Source organism: Pipistrellus kuhlii, unplaced genomic scaffold (assembly GCF_014108245.1).
Source record: "Pipistrellus kuhlii isolate mPipKuh1 unplaced genomic scaffold, mPipKuh1.p scaffold_m20_p_63, whole genome shotgun sequence".
Classification (NCBI taxonomy): Eukaryota; Metazoa; Chordata; class Mammalia; order Chiroptera; family Vespertilionidae; genus Pipistrellus; species Pipistrellus kuhlii.
Genome location: NW_023425566.1, coordinates 733243 through 753518, shown reverse-complemented (window position 1 = coordinate 753518; position 20276 = coordinate 733243). Strand labels below are relative to the sequence as shown.

Genomic DNA, 20276 nt, shown 5'->3' with positions numbered 1-20276 from the left:
CTGGTGGAGGGGGTGGGGGAAGAGCCCAGCCTTGGAGGAAGGGAGAGGGCTTCAAGAGGGGGAGGCCGTTCCAGAGAGGGCAAAGGGCATGAGCAAAGCCGGAGCATCCGGACTCCAGTAGAGGCTGGCGAGGGACAAGGAGACAGCCTGCTGAGCTGGGGGAGGGGGGGGCACTGAGGGCCTAGGAGGTGAGGGTGCAGAAGCAAACTAGGGAGGAAAAAAAAAGGAAACCGAAGTAAAGAGCCAAATTTGGCATGCCCGGAACACCAAGGGCTTAATTTTGATGTTCATTACATTCCTAGGTGCATGCCTACTGTGTGCCAGGCACCATGAGCTGGGCTGGAGAGTCAGAGGTGGAAGCACACGGGAAAGTGAGACACACGAATACCCTGTAGCGAGGGTTACAGGGCAGGTGTGTGTCAGGTGGCCTGCAAGTCCCAGAGAGCAGCCAGCCAAACTTAATCAGGATTTAGGGGGGCTTCTTGGAAGGGTCCCGTAGAGCACTAGATGCTGGCCAGGTGTCAGAGGGGCTGAAGCACGATCTGGGCATGTGCAGAGACATTCCCCACAGTTGCCTATCGGAGTGGAATAGTGCCAACAGTATGAATTTCCAACAAAGAGCGACCAGTTGAATAAATTATGGTTCCCTCCCGCTTCGTGGAATCCCAGGCGGCAGTTATCAGAACAAAGCTATCTCATGCATAATGATTCAGAAGGTCTCCAAGAAACAGTGTTAAGAGGAAAAATATGTAAAATGCAGAAAAAATATATATAATCGGTGCTATCTTTCATGTGAGAGAAAATATATATAGTATAGTTAGTGAATGACTAGACTACCTCTGGAAAGAGATACAAGAAACATGGACTAATGGAGTTTGCAGAGAGGGACACAGAGGAAGTCTGTGACTCAGCCTCGGTTGGCAGTGACTCCCAAAGGTGCTATTGTTGAAGCTTGAATACTGAAAGGTGTGAGAGCACCCCAGCAGAGGGGTGAGGATCGGGGTTCTGGGCAGCGATGACAGCCCAGATGTGCCTGGGGTGTTGGTGGGCTTTGAGGAGGGCTGGGAGGACTTGGAACAGGCAGCTGGAGGACAGGCAGAGGCAGGACCCTCCAGAGAACGATGTGCCAGGCTCCGGGGTTCACACCCCCATCTAAAACATCTCACTTGCTCCATCTGTCCGTGTTGGCATGGACCTAGTATGATGGCTTTGTAATGTGTCAGCTTGGCGTCTCAGCCCGGCTCTGCTGCTATAACGAAATGTCAGCCTAGATGGCCTAGAAACAATAGAAATTTGTTTCTCACAGTTCTGGAGGCCGGAAGTCCAGGATCAAAGCACCAGCGCAGCTGTGCCCTGGGCCGGGCCCTCTTCCTGGTTCACAGGCGGCACATTCTGTGTCCTCACCTGGCGGAAGGAGACAAAGAGCCTCTTTTACTAAGGACACTAATCCACCAGACCTAAGCACCTTCCAGAGGCCCCACCTCTTCACACAGGGGATTAGGATTTCAACACAGGAACCTGGGAGGGACACAAACATTCAGACCGTAGCACTTGGCCAGGCTGTGCACGTCTCCAAAAATGCCCCTCCGAGTGTTTGCAGAGAGGACGGGCCAGCAGGAGATTCTTGCAAGATCCGGAAGGCGCTGTCTCTGACTCAGGATACAATGATGAACAGCTGATGTGACGCTTGCCTTCCCACAGTTCATTTTCTGCCAGGAGGAATCAGAAAATAAACAGCAAATAAGTAACATGCTCTCAGAGAATGAGAAGTGCCAGGAGGAAAGGGAAAGGGGGGCTTGCTTTAGATGGGGGATATTCCAGGGAGGCCTCTCAGATCACGAAACATCAAGCCGCGGCCTGAGGGGAAGCGGGGATGGCCCCCCGAAGAGTGCTCAGACTAAAGGGACATGGATGTCAAAGGCTCTGAAGTAGCACAAGCCCGAGTCTTCGAGGAACAGGAAGGAGCCGGGCAGGCTGGCGGGTCGCGAGGGAGGAGAGCGCGAGCAGGGTGAGGTCAGAGCCAAGGCCTTGTTGGCCTTGGAAGTGCACAGTTTGGATTTTATTCCAAGAGCATCCCGGAATCGAGGCATCTCCCAAAGTTGGCCAAGTGAAGCCCACACACAGCTCTTCCTTTGAAAAGTGGAGAAACGTGGCCTCGTTCTGTGTGTGTGTGTGCGCGCGCACGCGTGCGCACGTGTGTGCATGTGCACATGTGCGTGTTTGTGCACGTGAGTGTGGAAGGGGAGGGAGAGAAAGTTCATGCCTGGGTCTTTGTCTCAGGTTGCCTTGCAGAGCCTCCCCACCCCCTGTGCCGGGAAGTCGGTCTCGCAGAATTCCGCCTTTCCAAGGAAACCAGACTCGCCCTGGCTGAGGGTTCTGGCCAGGCCCCTGTGAGCAGCACCGTGTGAAGCTGAATTACTGGCGTGGTTTTTTGCTGCATTTTCCTGGATCCCATCAGCGACATTGAGCAGTTCTGTCTTTCTTTGACAGAATTCCTGCCCTGTTCTGCCTGGAACAGAAAGAGGATGGCCAGGGAGGGGTGGTGCTGGGAACTGGGCTCAGTGTAGCAACCGCGGTGCAGAGGAGAAGGAACCTCTGCACACAGGACAGATGGCAGGACCTTCCCGAGAGGTCGTCCGTCCCCCCCACGGCCTCTGGCTCCTGTTCTCAGCCTCCTGGACTCGGCCTTTCTACCTCATTGATTTAGAAATAACACATTTATTGAAGAGGCTCCTAGAAACCATGTAGGTCAGAGAAGGAAAGCCACTTGTCCAAGGTCACTCAGCTGCCCAGGGACAGGGTTTGCCCTTGAACCCAGCTGGACTCCCAGACCACGTTAGCGTGCTGCAGAGGCCCTGGGAGAGGAATCAGCACGTCCTGACAGCCTCTTCACAGCCCCTGGCTCCTGACTGTGGGTCTCTGGGGCCCTGCCAGCTCTGCTGGGCATATGCTCACAGCCACTAAATCTACAGCTCCTTTGTTTTCGGTGCAGGAAGCTCCAACAGCCACCTCTAATATTTGGCAAGGGTGGTGGGAAGGGGCCATGCATAGCTGAAGGCTGAATAAGGCAGCTTTGAGATGCTTTTCATGCAAATCCCATGACTGAGTTTCCCATGTGGAGGGAGCGGCTTGTCTGCAGCTCCTCAGTCTTTTCAAATGAGTCGCACATGGAGGGTGGAACCATTTGGTGGTCCCCAAAGGAACTACTGGGAAAGAGACTTCCCCAGGCGCTCAGGTCATAAAGAAAAACCGCCCCACTTTTCAAGGACCTCCGCCTAACCATGCTTCTCCCGGAGTGGAGGGGTGCTATACCTTCCCCTGGGCTCAGCACCCCAAACATCTAACTCTCCCAACAGCCCTAGGCACCAAGGCCTCCAGCCTCTGATTTACAGAAAAAAGAGCAGCTGCATGTGGCTGACCTGAGGTCACCTCCAGGGAGAGCCAAGATGGAACTCAGGTCCGGCTAGATCCAGACGTGGGGCCCAACCTCTCCGTCACGTTGTTAATTTTGGGGGGAATCTACTAATACCATCCATGAGGGCCTTAGTTAAGCCAGTCAGGGGAGAGCACCCCATAAGTAAGTTATCTGGGGAGGCCCTGGCAGAGCCCCTAGCACAGGAGTGCTACCCAGTCAGCAACATATTGGCAGAGCAGCTGCTGAGTGCCCAGCATGGCCTGCATGACACAAGGCCCCTGCCCAGATGGTAGGCTCACATGGAGGGTCATAGAGACTTAGGCAAGGCCTCTAGGAGGAGGTGACATTGGAACAGAGAAACTGTCCAGGAGGAATGTCACAAGGAGAGGGTACATCAGGGCAAGACTGGGGTGGGAAGTGCCTGGGGCTAGAGCAGCAGGCGGGGGCAGGGAAGGGCAGAGGCCAGAGGATGCAGAGCCAATGAGGACTCTCCTGAGCCCAATGCAATCAATCACCAACCCCTGGAACCGCTCTCTGGTTCCTGGGCTCAGCTCCTCAGGGCTCCCAGGCTGTGAGCGCTCACGCTGCCTCCAAGCCTTGGCCATGGAGAAGGTTCAGAGTTGGCCTCTCTTTTTCATGTTGGGTCTGGCGGGCTCCCACCAGCTGGGAGGTCTCATTCCGCCCTCCCTGTGGTCTCCTGGAAGGGAAGGATGGAGAGGCCCTTCTCCGGGAAATTCTACAGACCATCTCCATGGGACACACGCAGCGGGCCGGCCAGCACTTTCTCCTCTCTGCTCCAGGGCCCATCACCACTAAGAACATTTTCCTTCTTTTTGACCTTTTTGGGGTCTCTCAACACCACCAATCTTCGGTTGGCTCTCCCCTGTCCTTGGTTGGGTGAGAAAGATGGTGGACTTGTGTCTGGCACTCGCTCTCGCTCAATTTTAGTTTTGAAGGTGCAGCAGGCCACCCATCAAAGAACAGGAGGAAGAGAGTGAGTAAGGAGGGCAGGTGGCGGGATGGCTGCCAGTGGCTGTCCTAGCCTGTGAGGGGCTCATGCCCCCGCTCCATCCCTTTGTTTGTTGCCTCTTCAAATGGGCACGTCAATTCTTAAACCATGGGAAGGTCCTGAAAGACAAAAGGAGGAGGGGCAGTCACACAGCAGAAAGGGTTCAAAGGAGAGGGTGTAAGAGAGAAATCTCTCCAGACCAGCATCCCAGCTGGGTCAGCACTGATGAGGACTGGAGAGTGCTCTGCTGTGGGCTGCCCTGTGCGTGGTCAGTGGTTAGCAGTGTCCCTGGTCTGCATGCATGAGGTGCCAGTAGCAGCACCCCAGAACTGTGACAACCTCAAATGGCTCTAGGCACAGTCAGATGGCCCCTGGGGGGTGGGAGGGTCACCCCAGTTGAGATCTGCTGCTTTTCACATGCAAGGCCTGGATGGTGTCCTCATGACTGGCACCTCTCTGGGCCTGGTGCCCTTCAGAGAGGCTCTTGTTGACTCAGGGCTGGAGCGGTGACACTGAGGGGGACCAGGGGAGACTTTAGCCCAGAGCTGGTGATCAGCCACCCCTCAGAGAGGGTGTCACCTCCTCTGACCATTCAGAAGGCAACAGGGGTGCAGAGAAGCCTTTGGAGGCCACTGAGTCTCCCCATACAGCGTCCTACAGAGCTTCTCACAAGAGGCGCGTGACGAGTGCCAGGTGTGGGCCTGGGGCCTGCGTGTCTCCAGGGCATGTCAGGTCAGAGGGTGAGGTCTAGGGGTCGGGCCCTGGGCTCTGAGACAGCGGCCTTCCACGGCTCCCCAAACTGTGGTGGGTATGGCCTGGACTTCATTTTTCTTACGTTTCATTTTTAGCTTTTTTCCTGGTTCCTGGCTCTGGGAAAAGTGGAAAAACATACAATGATCATACTGTTGATGTCTTGGTCCAAGAGGAGGAAAGATTTCAGTCACCGAGAGAAAACACTGGTTGACGTGCGGGCTCATAAATCACGCCCACATGCATGCGTTTGCGGGTGTGGGCCTGCATGGTATTTTCCTTTCTCAAGAAAAGAGGTTCAACTCTAGACTCTGACAAGGTCCCAGAAAAGAGGCCCTTTCTCCCGCTGCTGAGGGCAGCTTTCATTGGAGTGTTTGTCCAACGGGCCCGGGCCCCCCTTCCTCTCCGCGGGGGGAGAGGCTCAGCACTGAAGAGCCGGGGGAGATGAGCAGGGCTGTCAGGCACAAAGTTCATGAAATTAGAGATGGGAAGGGTGCCTTCCTGAGCGTGGGCATGGCACCCTTAGCCTCAAGGCCACCGCCAGCACATGGTGGGCATGGAAAGAATCGCCTCTCGTGCCCAGATGGGTGAGATGGCTGACCTTTGACTTTGCCACAGTTCCCATCTCCTTTGGCAGCCAGAGTCTTCTCCCCTTCCCTCCCTTACACCCTCTCTCTCAATCTAGCATGTAGTCACTGGGCTATAAAATGACTACTCAATAAACTATCGATCAAATAACAAATATTTTTAACATCTATCATGTATATGCCACTGGGTTAAGACCTAGAAAATGTATGGGGCTTTGGGGAGGGAGAATGAGGTTCTCAGTTATGAAGGATGGCAAATCCATGGCTCACCTGTCTCCATCCCCCCCCCCCCGGCCCCCCATGCTCCCAGAAGACATTGCTAATCAATCACTGCACAGTTCTGTAGCTTCAGAATTCCCCAAGATGGACGCCTGGAGCTCTGGGCTGCTCCTCCCGGGGAAGGTCTGTCACTTTGTGCCTCTTGAGAGGGGTGGGGGTGGGGGTCAGGGGCCACCTGCTTGACCAGTCAGCTGTGTCACATCAGCCCTCGTGACCAGGAGGAACAGAGACATAGCGATGCTTTATTCTGCATATCTTAGGAGGATCATAAAGCCACTCCTCACAATGCAAAGAAACCTCAAGAGACAAAGCCACAGGTGAGGATGGTCAGATGAGGCCATGGCAAGAGGCCTAGGCTTTCTCCGGATTGCTGCTCATCTCCACCAAGCCCACCCTGAAGGACTTCCTGGAGGAGGTGATGTGCCAGTGTGTCAGCTGTCTCCCTTCTCCTATGCATCTGTCTTTGATGAAATGGAATCGTTGTGTCCTCCCCTTTCCTTACAAGGACACCAAGTCATTGCACGTAGGCCTACCCTAAATCAAGAATAATGTCATCTCAAGATTCTTCCTTAGTTAAAAACGTTTGCAAAGATCTTATTTCCAATAAGGTCCTGATGGGTGTGAAATTTAGGGGGGCATTACTCAATGCAGTCCAGAGGTCATCAGGGCAGTGGCCGGCGATAGGCAGATGTCCTGGGTGTTTGGGGTTGCCCTCAGGCCAAGATGCCTGGGCGGAGCGGGAACCTGCGGGCCCAGTGGGTGTTGCACTGTGCACCACCTGTGCCTCCGCGGGCAGAGCTCCCTCTCACGGGTGTGCTCACCCCTGTTCTCCAGGGCGGCTTCAGGAAGGGACTTCATGGCCTTCTCTGGGCCCAGATGGGCTAAGGTCACCTTGGATCCCATCATCATCATCATTCGTGTTTAGTGTGTGTGTGTTGTTTCTTAACAGGCACCAGGGCAGGGCGTCTTGATGTCCTTGTAATGGTCCCCACAGGCTCACAGAGGCTCCACTGTCTGAGGGGCCAGCGGCCCTCTGGGGACATGTAGGTCTCCCCCCTTCGAGGGCATGGCTGATCTCAGCTGTCCCCAAATCTGGCTTTTGCTGGGAAGTGGGCTGCAAAATGGGCCCCAAAAGAGTCATAAACCCCGGGAAGCAGTAAAATATGGTGTAAAAAGCTAGAATTTGCCCGGAATAACATTCAGCCTGGGAGACAGCCTCGTCTTACTCCAGGCCTGCGCTGCCGTAACAAAGCCCGCAGATGGGTCTCCAAGAAGAGCCGAACCCTTCCGCCTGCCGGTGCTCAGCAGGCGGAGAGGGTCCAGGGACTCTGCCCTCACAGAGCCCCATTCAACACGCAAACAGGGTGCGGGGTGAGGAGTGTGGGGTCAGGAAGAAGGCCAGGAACCCAGGAGAGGGAGGTCCAGAAGGAAGGCTTTGGGATGCCCCAGCTGCTCCCCATCTCCCCCTCTCCCTGGTGCATGACGACCATGACTGCTCCCTTCTTTGGGATCCTGGGTTCCCCCTGCACCCCCAGAGGGTCTCCACACAGGTACCAGAGGGATCTTTTAAAAACCAGTGAGAGTTAAAAGCTGTATCCACTGGTCCAATGAAAATTATCTTACTGGAAGAGCATTTCATATACGCTTTTCAATCTGTTATATATTATAGGCCACATAGTGAATATATTATATGAGATGGACTATATTACGCTATACAAATCATAACGCTTATTACATCAAAGGCAGGAAAATCTATTTATTATTGCTTCCCTAAGAAACTTGTATTATGTGAGCTGACTCCTACCTGCTCTCAAAGCACAGCTAAATATTACCTGTCTGCAGGACTGCCATCGCATTTCCTCCATTTCCAGACAAAGCCAGTCCCTCTGATATAATTTTCACACAAAAATATGACATACTTTACATATACAATTCCATTTATTACATGTGTTTTCTGTTGTATGTGTATGTGGGGGTGGGGGGGCACGCACCCCTTTGAATTTACTCCCTTCACCTCCCCGACGGTCCTGTGCTTTTTCACCCTGTCCCTCGGCCTCCGGCCACCCTTGCCGGAGCAATTCCCCCCTCCGGCCATGCCCAGGCTTCTCTGGGGTAGGTGACGAGGATCTCTGCCCGCCACCTCCAACCTCTGACAGTCACACACAGCCCTCAAGACCAAAACAACACCCTTTGCCCAGACTTGGAGGGTCCTTGGCACCCACTGAGGGCCTTTGAGGAAAGACATCTTCTCCCTGGGGGACAAACACATCCTCCCAGTGAGGGACCGGATTCCAGAGCCTCCGAGGAGACCCTGGACACCACTGTCCTCCACAGGACCTGAGGGAGCTGAGCAGCGATGCTCAGAACCAGCGGAGAGGCTGGCCCTTCCCGGGCACCCACGGGAAACGGCCCCTGTGCTGAGCACTCATTCTCAGTGTGGAGCCCGCCCTCCCCCTGGACAAGACCAGGTACATCCGGGCTCTGGGCGGGAGAGGGATAGGCAGGTGTCCGCCCGGCACTCTGGAAGCTCCTGTCTTGTCAGAAAGGCGAGCAATTGAAAACTTTTCCACTGATAAGGGTTAAATAGCCGTTCAATACAACAATAGAAGAGATATTCGAGGCAGGACATGATTAATTGCCTGGCCAATCGTCCGGATGATAAATGTTTTAGGAGCTCAGGGAGGAAGTCATTTCTCCAGGCTGAACAGACAGACACCACCGGGGGTGGCTGCCCCTTTGAAGGGGCCCGCGGGACTGCGGTCAGAGGGGGTCATTGTCTTGGGGACCCATGATGGTGGGAACTGGAGGGGGAGAGTCTCCCTCTTTCTTTCCTAAGTAGGTCTGATATTCTGTTCTGCTACCGTCAGCCGACACCGGAGCCATTAGCCAGCCAGCTGCTTCAGGAAACGGAGACCCGGCAAACATGATATTTACTCCCCATCCAGCTGTTTAAATGTCTCCTGGACAAACCATCCGACACAAATCTCCCGTCTGCGAGGTGGTGGTGGAGCTCGGGGTTTGCATTACGTGCAAACAGGGTGAGGACGCTGGCTCGGGTCCCCGGAGCAGCTGGGGCATCTCTCCCTTGGCAGGCAGGTTCCACATAATATTGCACAAACACATCATTTTCATGGCAGCGATAAGACTGACAAGTGTTTGGATGGCGCCCAACATTTCAAGAGGCTGGGGCCGAGAAGTTTCTTTGAGGCTCCGAGCGCTGGCTTGTGCTCTGCTGGGTATCTATTAAGAGAAGAGCCATTTCATCACGGCTGGTACCATAAATTGGTTCATGGATGCCCCGGGCTTTATCTCATTAAATTGTGTCACTATCTATAAATGGTGTGCAGGCCATTTCTCTGGGAGCGGGGTTATCTGACTGTTTCAAGACTGCAACCCGAGTGGTGAGAAGCTCCTATCTGCAGACGGGTGAGAGGCCCAGCCGTTTCCCAAACACCAGCCGTCCTGAGAGGCCAGCCGCCCTCCCAGCGCCGCCCGGGGGCCATGCTGAGCCCTGGCGTCCCTCGCGGGGAGAGGACCGATGGCCATGATGAACCCAGGCTGTCGTCTGTCTGCGGGGGCTGGCGGATGCTGTCACAGCGGGGAGGGGGCTGCTGCAGCTGCATTAGCCACACTGCCCACCCTCTCTTTATCTCCCCCTCCCCATCCCCCGACACCTCCCTGACTTGAGTCCCTCCTGAAATAGCTGGTGCCTGTGAAAGAGCATCTGTCACTAACCTGTCATCGAAGCGCCCCCCCTCCCCCCGCTGTGTGATGGAACTGTGATGGGAACAGTGCTACGGGGGAGCTGGGGGCCAAGTCCTCACTGTACCCCTCCACTTTGGGTAGGCCACGCAGGCTTCTGCGACTCAGCTTCCTTATCTGTAGAATGGGCTTTCGACAAGGATGACATCACACAGCACATCCCAACTCTTAGCTGCTGCCTGGCCTGCGGCAAGGGCACAGGCCGGTGCGCTGCGGGGGTGGCGCTGGGGCACCAGGCACTCAGGTCAGGAGGCACCCGCCTCGCCGTGGAGGGACAGCGCCATGAGACCCAGTCCCCTTGGGCTTCTCATCCGAACCCTCCAAGCCCTGAGGCCACTGTTTTCCTTCTCAGGATACTCCCCAAGGGCAGGAAGAGGGGAGCCCTCCGGAGAGAGAAGTCAGAGGGTGGATAATGGGGTGGGAGGGCCAAGCATCTCTGCGGGGGGCGTCCCTGGCCCAGCGAGGGTCTTGGCCCGGGGCCGAAGCGTGGGAACGCTCGGCCAGGCCCCGCGGGGGAGTCTCCAGGCGGGACCCAGTGAGCAGCGGAGGCGGCAGCCTGTCTGTGGGAAGCCAGGACGGCAGCAGGCAGGGAGGAAGAGGAAGAGAGCAGTCTGTTGTTTTTTTGAATGAAAAACAAGCTCCGTGTGCTGCTGGTCCCCACGGAAGGCAGCTCGGCATGGAAGGCCCAGGTCGCCGCTCGAAGGCGGCTCTCTGGGGCCCGGGTCTGGGTCTGACGGAGAACACGGTGCGAGGATTTCAGGGGTGTCTGGGCTTTTGGAGGAAGACACGGCGCTGTCAGGACAGGAAGCCGGAGGGAGGGGAGAGCCTCCCGGAGACGCTGGCCAGGCAGGGGAGACGTTCGGAGGTGGGAGCTCGCTCCATCACCACCGCAGCCCTGAGGCCCTCGCCTGCTCCCACAGGGACAGACGGTGCTCGCTCTGCACGGAGATGCCGTCCCTCTGTCCGCCCCTAGGAGCTGGACAGCTGGACGCAGGGTCCGGCCTCCGAGCCCGCCGGCGGGAGGCGGGCCAGCAGGCAGGTCAAGAAACAGGATCTGAGAGGGGAAGGGGCTTGACCGAGGCCACACAGCCCAAAAGTGGGAAACGAAGATTCGAATCCAGATCTGAATCTTCTTGCCCACCTCACTTTTTTTTACTCCTAAAGTGCCTTTCCGGCCCCCCACACCTCTGACACACCCAGGCACCGCAGCCACTCTTTTATTTTTTTAATGTATTTTTTACTGATTTTTTTATAGAGAGGAGGGAGAGGGAGAGAGAGAGAAACATCAACGAGAGAGAAACATCGATCAGCTGTCTCCTGCACACCCCTCACTGGGGATGTGCCTGCAACCAAGGTACATGCCCTTGACTGGCATCGAACCTGGGACCTTTCAGCCGGCAGGTCGATGCTCTGTCCACTGAGCCTGACCCACTTGTCGCTCTGCTCAGCTCCCATGCCACTGCCCCCAGCACATCTCAGCCCCCGCCTGAGTCTGGGTCTTCCTCGGGCCTCGGGCCTCTGCCTTGCGCCACGGCCTGCTGAGTTGGTGGCCAGTTCCTCCCAGAAAGCGAGCCCCAATAGGAAATGAGCACTCCGTCTATGTGTGGGAAGAGGAACTGGGACTGGCATTATCTGGCGGCCTTGTGGGGGAAGGGGGTCACCGCCATGCGACCCCCATGCTTGCCCCACGGACTCCCACAGCTGCCCCAGGCCGGGAAGGAACCTCGTCCTCGGCAGGAGACGGCCTGGGGCAAAGAACCCACGCGATCCTGGGGTGTCCTGTCCTCGGAGCTCCTTGGACTCCATGTGGAAAGAGGAGGGCAAGAGGGGCTGAGAAGAGGCAAGGAGGAGGAGGAAGAGGAGGAAGAGAAGGACAGTGGGAGACAGGACAGGGCAAAGGCAGAGGCACAGGAGCACCAGAGGGAAGTGGAGCCCGCCAAGAGCAGGGAATGACCTTCAGGTGTGAGCTTACTGTCCCGCGGGCTCAGCCGAGAAACCCCCACCCAGCCCCGCGCTCGGCCATCCCTGCGCTGGGACAGGTCCTCAGTCAAGCGTGGCCCAGACAAAGGAAGGAGAGAAGGCGGCGGCGCAGCACCACGCGGCCCCCGAGGACAGGCATTTATTCCCAGCACGGCGTCCGATCAGAAGCACCCAATACCCCAAACCGTTTAACGTTTCTGCCGCTAATGGCGTGATTTCTTTCTCTGTCATCAGTGGTAACAAACTGATCTATAAAAGGCTCTAAAAGGGCAACAAATAGCTCGGCAGTCCCCCGGAGTCAGGCTCGCCGAGAAACGGCTGATTGTATGGCTCCCTGCAAATTTGGGCGTTTGGACACGGCTGATAGACTGAGCTCAGGCCCAGTGGGCACTCCAGGAGCGGGGTGAGGTGGCAGCGGGAAGCCATTCTTTGGAGCCTGCCTGGGCTGGCCTTCCTGTCCCCGGGGCAGGATGAGAAGAAAAAGGGCCAGGCCTGGGCTGAGGGGGTTTGCCTTCGGGTAACAAACACCGGTGGACGATAATAATTCAGGGGTTCTGACGGCTAAAAAAGAACATCGAGCAGCACCCCCACCATCTGGTGTGTTCCTTGTTGTCTGTCTGTCTGTCTGTCTGTCTGTCATTGGGCACTCCTCGGGGCCTGGACAGAGCTTGCAGGTGGGAGGCGCCCTGGGGTTCTGAGCAGGGTGGTCTGGAGAGGCAGCTGCTCGCCCTCTGCCCTCTCCCATCTGGCTGGGGAGCATCCACTGTCTCATTGAGCCTGTCACTCTCCCTTTCCAGCTCGAGAAGTGGCATTTTCAACACAATAACAGGCGCAGGAGTGGGTGTGGGTGCCTCGGCGGGGGCTCAGACTGAGCACCGAAGGCCAGCGGGATTCAGGGCGAGCGCCCCGCTCCGCCGGCTCGGGCGGGAGTGACTCACCCTGTAAGTGGTGTGAGTCAGCCCGAGCGGGTGCCCTCAGCACGGCGATGAGACCTGGCATTAAAAATGCACATTGGTAATGGGGGAGCTGGCAGCCAGCACAGGAGGGTGCCACACACGCACACGTGCACACACACACACACACACACACTTTTACACCCTCAAAAGCGCACACCGGTACATACACATATACACTCAAATTCACACCCATGCACATATACCCACACACTCATGCCCTCTCACTGCGCACCACACCGGCACACACACATAGACACCTTCCTTCCTTCCTTTTCTCTCCCCTTCTCTTCCCTCCACCCTTCCTATTGAGAACATGGGCCTTGGAACCAGAGATGCATACCCCAGCCCACCCCGAGGGCACAGCTCCTGGAGGAGGTGGCGTGGCCAGGGTTCAAGTGAAGAGAGGGCGAGAGGAGTGAAGGCTGATGCATGGATTTGAACCTGGTCAGCCATGAACAGGACGAGGGCTGAGGCTCCCCTGAAGGGGCCCCAGCTGGGCCTGCATTTCCCCAGCTCAGGCCGCGCCCCTGTTTGAGAAAGTGCTCCTCATCCACTCTCACCCTAAGCCTGGCTCAGCTCCTTCCCTGCCCTGTCCAGGCAGGTCCTGGCCTTGCTGAGGCTCAGTTTCCTCGTTCGCAGGACGGAAAAAAGGACAGATCTTACTCCTGTCACATCAACATCACATACGTCAACACAAAGTCCATACCTGCCTCCTGCGCTACCTGTTCAGCACCCCAAAATGAGGATGGCTCGTCCTTCGGGCCTGGTACAAACCCAGCCGTCTCCGACCACCTCCCCTGAAATATGTCAGCTTTGCTATAATCGCTCATCATGTCTCTTTCATTCTCCTTCATGGCGCGTTGCACATTTGTAATTATATGTTTACGTGCATGATTCCTTTATTTCGACATTTGTAATTACGTGTTTATATGTAATTACATGTTTACATGTGTGGTTCCTTTATTTCGTGTATTTCCTGCACCCAGCTGCAGCCTGGAGGGGGTGGGCAGGGTTTTGCTCCCCACGCACATCGGGGGATTAGTGCTGCCCTGGGCGTGGCAGGAGTCAGTCATGTTGAATGAAAATGGCCATGGCGTGACTGAACAACTGGTGCGACTCAGGGAGCGACAGGCAGGGTGCCAAGCCACCTGGTATGCCTGCCCCTCAGAGAGACCCCAGCGGGGAGCAGGGGTCGCTTGTTACCTAGCCTCCGCGCTGAGGCGTGCGGGAGCCAGACTCCCAGGAGTGCAGGAAGCCCCCACTGGAAGGCTGACTGACGGGCTCAGAGCCTCTGGCCAGAGCCGGCCACAAGGTTCGGCGTGCAGGACGGGCTGGGCTCTGGGCACAGAAGGAAGCCGCTCAGCCTCCGCCTCCCTCCTCGCTGGCTCGGGGGGAGGTCTCAGGGTCGGGTCTGAGGGTGTCCATAGCTGCCTGTGCCCTTGGCATCACTGGCCTCTGGGATGCACCCGCCTTTGCCCCAGACTCTGCCCTTCAGGGCACCTCCCCTGCTCTCCTCTGCGTCTGCGTCTGTGTCTCCCCCACAGAGACCCTGGGGCGGGAGCAGCTGGGCCTGTGGCTGCTCTGCCCCACCTCCAGCCCTCACGGGGGCCTGACTTGTCTGAGGTCCTGGTCGGTGCCCAGGTGGGGCCACTGGAGAGCAAACGCTCCGCCAGCCCTGGCAGCCAAGGGCAGGGGTCATGCGTCCCCAGCAGCGCCGGGTCTCGGCGGCATGGTCAGCTGAGGAAGCCGGGCGAGGCTTTGAAATATAATTAGTGAGCCGAGCTCGCCGCTCTCCTCCTCCCAGGTCCTCCCGTGAGGCCTTCATTTTCACATTTCCCCGCAGCCTGGCTCCTCTGCCCACCCGGCCGAGGCACCATTTTCTGAGATGCAGCCCTTGTCGCTGAGTGAAAAGAAAGAGGGAGAGGGCTCCTCCCGTCCCCAGCACAAAGCAAACGACCTCGCTCTTTATTGAAAAGTCCTCGCAGACACGGGTACGCCGCGCAGTATCTAGAAAACCTATAAATCATGACGGGAGCCGAGACAGCCGCAGATGGCTGCAGATAGCGCGGTTATTACAGGGGACGTGATGGAAGGCTCGCGCTTGGCAGGGATCCAAGGGGTGGCCTCGCCTGGCCGCCGGCTCTGCCCCAACCCCAGCCGCCCGGGGGCGGGCCCGTCTGTCCCCCAAAGCTCTGCGCTCCCGCCTTGAATTGGAGAAAAGGACTGAGACCTTGAACAAAGGAACTGCCACGCACCAGCGTGTGTGTCATAAAGAACCCGGGAACCATCACATAAAGCCGGGCCTTGGGGAGGGGTCTTCCCAGGGAGCCGCTCCCCCCGTGGCCCAGGCGCCCGCAGTGCCCAGAGGCAGCACAGAGATCCCAGCACACGGCGGGCTCGGCCCCGGGACCGGCTGCGCCGGGGGCTGCGCGGCGAGCGGGGCCATTAGAGCTGGGCACGGGCCATTGTGTTTAATGGGCACAGAGCTCTGGTGGCCGCTTATGTGTGTCCAGTTGGTCACAAATGTCACTGTGCTCGTCTTCTTGATTTGTACCAAGTCGTTGTGGACACAAGCTGGCCTGCGTTTAGGGACCGCTCACAGGGGAGGGCCCACGGCAAACCGAAGCCGAGCTCTGCTTCTCAGCCCCAGGACCTAGCGGGCTGGGCAGGGGGTGGGCAAGGCCCCGCCCCGGCATCTTAGGCTCCTATGCACAATGCCCAGCACACAACCGGCACTCAAAGAGCAGTTATTAAGAGACAGACAAATGTAATACCTTAATTAAAAAAATGAAAGAAAAATAAATAAAAAGACCATACTAAGGGTTTACTAAGAAAAAAAGAGAGAGAGAGACGAAAGGGAAAAATGCGAGGCCTCTGTCCCTCCCTCTCTCTCTCCAAAATGCTTCTAGTCCTTCAGAGCCCTCCTCCAGACACAGCTGAGGGGTGTCTGTGCCCCTCCCCGCCCCCCTCGTCACCCAGCCTAGCAGGGCTGCGTTTCTCCTCCCGCCCCAGGCCGGGCCAGGTGCACCCCCAGCGCTCCATGGAGACTGGCCATGGCTTCCCACAGGGAGAGCGGAGGCCTGGTCCGATGGCCTCGCCTCCTTTCAAACTCGCCGAGCCACACTCAGGGAGCAGACCTTGTGGCTCAGAGGCAGAGAGAGGGGCCGTTCATTCGATAGAGGGAAAGCAGTTCGATAAGCCTGGTGGATAAACGCAAATAAAAGCCACCAGGAGACGCGCATCACCCCCTCCGGGGCAGCCGGGATAAAGTAGACAAGTGCTGGCGAGGATTCGGAGAAAGGCACCGCCATATGCTGCCGGGGGCAGGGTTTGACAGCTCCCCCAGAAGCCCCTCTGCCGCCGCGTCTGGCGGCTCCCTCCAGCCCCGGGTGTCCCGCGGAGATGGGAACTGTGTCCCCCACAGCCGGGGACACACATGTTCGCGGTGGAACTATTCACAAGAGCCCACCGTGGGAGCAACTCAATGCCCATCAACCGATGACCCGACCGACAGAACACGGTCTCTCGACAGCGGAGTGGTTCTCAGCCACAACAAGGAGTGACGTTCTGACGCCGCTGTGACACGGACAGGCGTTCGGACAGGTGCTGGGGGAGAGGCCCGGCCCCAAGACCCCCTCCCTCCACCCGCCACGCTCAGAAAGGCAGATCCACGCAGAGGGACCTGACTAGAGCTTGATTGCGGCTGGCAGGGGCCGGAAGACAGATGGGGGTGACTGATGGGAGCTTTGGGGGGGGATGCATCGTTCTGAAAGTTAGATGGTGGTGATGAGGGCACAGCTCTGTAGCTAGGCCGGTAGCCCTGGGACTTACACATCAAGTAGGTGAAGGGTGCGGTTCCCAGTGGAGTTGTTGAAAAATGGTAATGGGGGGAGTGGGGGGAGCATGTCTTGCCCGGGCCACCCCTGCACCCTCCTCTCCGAGCCCTGAGTCCATGGCCAGCACGATGCCGGCCTGCGGGCTGCTGGGAGACGACATGAGAGGCGGGGCCAGCCCTCTGAGGCCAGTGTCCCTGGCTCCCCGCCTGCCCCCAGGCCCCAGAAACGCCAGCAGCACCCCAGCTCCGTGTGGGGTGCCTTGTTCATCTCAGCACTTTCCTAATCCCATCGGTTACCGAGCTGAATGGCTGGGCCCTGGTGCTGCCCTGAACCCTCTGTCCACCTGACTTGTCCGAGGGCTGCTTCCGGGAGGAACAAGCGTGTGGACAGCTCTGCAGTCTTTCTATGCTTCCTGCAGGCTCCTCCCTCGAAGCGAGCCCTCCAGCCCGGGGTGCCTGTGGCATCCTGCTGTCGGCACCTGGCGAGGGACCCACATCTGCTGCTTCCTCGGGGTCCAGTGGACACGCCTGTGCATGCGGGGCGGCCGGGAGAGCTCGCCATGGTCCACATGAGGCAGGGGTGGCGCCAGTGGGAGGGGGACATTCGGGACTGCTCGTGGGCGGTTAGGTGCTGAGTTAGTACTCGGACCACTCAGAACCTCTGTGTCTCCTCTGTGAGAGGGACAGTGTGGGGTCACAAGGAGAAAAGACAGGCCAAGTGGCCTCCCCTTCCTCCCAGCCCCCAGAGGACACCCAGCCGCTGGGGCACATGGCTGAGACGGGCACGCCAGCGGGGGGGGGGGGGGGGGGGGGGGGTCTGTGTCTCCCATTTCAAAACCAGCACAAGCACACACAGGGCCTGGCACAGGGTACCTAGGCATCGAGTGGCAGGGGTCTCGGGGCCAGAGGGGAGATGAAAAGATGAATGAGGGGTGCTCAGTGCCAGCCACTGCTCTAAATGCTTTGTGCGTATTAATGCCCCCACCCACCACGAGTCCACAGGACACTGCAGCTCAGAAAGGTGAAGTCACTTGCCCAAAGGTGCACAGAGAAGCAGTGCAGGGGGAGCAGACACAGCCAGGGACAGAAAGCAGTCCCAGCAAGCGGGCTCGAGCCCCCTGCAGGGGCCCTGGCGCTTATGTGCCCCCGGCTCCTCACCTGCCGCTTCTTTTTTCTTCTTTAGAAATTATATTTTAAAATTTAATTTACTTTTTTCCATCCCCATTTGTCCAATTCTAACTGAGCCTCAGGTGTGTGGCTCGGTGCCCTCTGTGTGGGCAGCGACCTTGCCAAGATGCCGACGGGAGGGTGAGCAGCTAGGGGAGCTGCTGGGGGCGGGAAGGGCCGGGAGGGCTCGCCTGCCGGGAGCGAGCGGAGGTGTGGGCAGCTCGGCACAGGGGCGAGGGCACGGTGACTCAGGCCGGCCCGGTGCAGCACCGAGAGACCAGGGGGGCCGGCCTTGGAAGAGAGGGCAGGCTGCGGGCGACCCCGGGGCCCTGGGGAGGCCTCGCTGTGCGGCTGCAGGAGGTGCTGTGCCTCCCGTCTTTGTTCTGAGTGACAGCTCCTTCCCTGCCCTCCTCCCTGTGTCCACACAGCCCCTCTGCTAGCGCCCGCTCGCCCCTGCGCCCCTCACCGCCTGCCCCCGGGCCCCTGCCCCCCAGGTGAGCTCTGATGTCCCATCTCACGGAGGACAGGTCCCCGTGTCCTGGGCGGGGGGCTGATGGCACCTAATTTTGGGGACCCTAATGCCGGCGGTGGCTGTGACACTGGCACCAGCCTGCCTGAGACAGGCCCCAGGCTCCTGTCCCTGAAGCCCAGGCCTATCTAATTTTGTCCTGTTCGCTGAAATCATGCCTCTGGCCCTCCTGCAGGGCCGAAGGCTCAAACACGGCAACTGCTCCTTCCTCCTGCAGCTTCCAGACTTCCCTCCGGAGCACAGGAGGGTCCCCGGGAGCGCCCACCTCCCCTCGCTGTCCTGCTTCCTCGGTCCTTTCTCTTACGTGGGAAATGGCCGGGGCCTGTGTTACCCTCTCGGGAGGAAGGGGAGAAAGGCCCCAACACGATATAAATTCACATTCTTGGAGCTGCAGGAAGCCAAGGCCATACAATCACGTCTCGTGTTAAAGCAATATAGGGAAACTTAAAATAATACTAATGCTTCCTACCCCTGCCTCCCACCCCGCCGCCTCCTTAAAACAACAGAAATGCAGGGTCTGTCCGCCTGTTCCCACAGTGATAGAATGTAAGTTTTTAAAACAACCCAAACATTTACCTTGGCAGGGGGCCCCGGGAAAGAATAGGCATTGTCCGCAGGATGGAGAGACTTGAGAAAGACGAGGGGCCCCCAAGGAAGTGGGGCCCAGCATCTCCACACGGCTATTCATGGGGTGCCAGAGTAAACGTGGCTCCTGCTGGGGGAGCACAGCCGCCTCCCTGCGCCCTCCGCAGGGGCCTCCCCCGGGCCCGGGCCCCGGGCTGGTCTGCAGGTGCCAGCGCATGCCTTCTGCCAGGTGTCCGCCCGCCGCCCCGGGGCTGCCCCCTGGGAGGCTCACAGCCTCGGGGCACGCACAGCGAGCAAAATGTGACTTGACTAAGTTATCTAGTTACTAGAGGGGAGAGAAGGGAGAGAGAGAGAGAGAGAGAGAGAGAGAGAGAGAGAGAGAGAGAGAGAGAGAGAGAGAGAGAGGAGAATCTTGGCAGGGGCTGGAACAAAGGAGGCAAAGGCCAAGGTGAGGGTTTGGTACTGCACTCAGGGCTGGTGTGAGCCACGCTCCGGGCCCCCGTGCAGCCTCTCCTGCGTTTGTTTTAATGTGAAATGAGCACATGAAGCCACGGGCAGCAACGGCTGGGTTTTCCTTTAACTTCTTTCAGCTGCAGACTGGGGAGGGCTTTGTCCCTGCGGCCGGCCCCTCCGCCCCAGGGTCGCCTGCCTGTCCTCTGCGGATGTGCAGGGAGGCAGGTGGCGGACACCTGGCCCGGTCCCCATCCGGCCGGTTCTCAGGAGTAGCTGCTGGGGAGAAGCCGGTTACTGTGCGGCCTGAACGTCCCCCGCCAGGGGCCCCGGGAAACCGGAGCCCGGCCCCAGCGTCTCCGCGGCCAGAGGAGTCCGCTGCAGCCAGGGCGGGAGAGGCGGGGTGGGGGGGAACGTGTCTATTTTGGCACCAGCCAGCCTCCGAAAAGCCGCACAGAACATTTCACCTCAAACTCGCAAGACCCGTGGCAGCCAATGGCCGCTGTGGCTTCCTCCCTGTGCCGGGGCCTCGTGGCCGCCTGCGGAAGGGGTCAGGACAGAGGCGGGAGGAGGAGTGTGGGCTCAGCGGGAGCTGCCTGAGCCTCTCTCCTCCGCCTCCTCCCGCCCGTGGGCCTGCCGTGGGCCGCGAGGTGTGCGGTGCTGGAGAGCATGGTGACCAAGAGCCAGCTTGGCCCTGCCCTCTAGGAGCTCAAGGGCCAGAGGGAGGGAGTTCAGTAATTGCCCCAGGGCGGGCATCGAGCCTGCGCTAAGAAGCTCAGAGAAAGCGAGGGACAGGGTGCTGCTGTGAGTACACAGAGAAGACAGGCGTGGCCGTGAGCTCTGTGCAGAGAAGAATATTCCAAGCAGAGGAAGCAGCTTGTGCAAAGGCCCTGGAGCAGGAGGGAGCATGGTCAGGGGAAAGGGAGGACCATGACTTGCCTTGGAATGCTCCCCAGGTCATCCCAGAGCCTG

At 58.2% G+C, this 20276-nt stretch overlaps 1 long non-coding RNA gene across 2 annotated transcripts in view; it reads right to left on the bottom strand.

Moving 5' to 3' along the window:
• Positions 1-718: 718 nt before the first annotated feature.
• The window catches only part of LOC118708757, a 93215-nt gene continuing 73657 nt past the window's right edge, over positions 719-20276 (bottom strand). Inside the window, exons 3-4 of one of the 2 annotated variants that reach the window (XR_006740412.1) lie at positions 1544-1709; positions 719-1404 (exon numbers count right to left, since the gene is read on the bottom strand). This is a non-coding gene — a long non-coding RNA (uncharacterized LOC118708757). Of the gene's footprint in view, positions 1710-20276 lie in introns of both variants that reach the window. The other variant, XR_004984714.2, reaches the window with a different exon arrangement.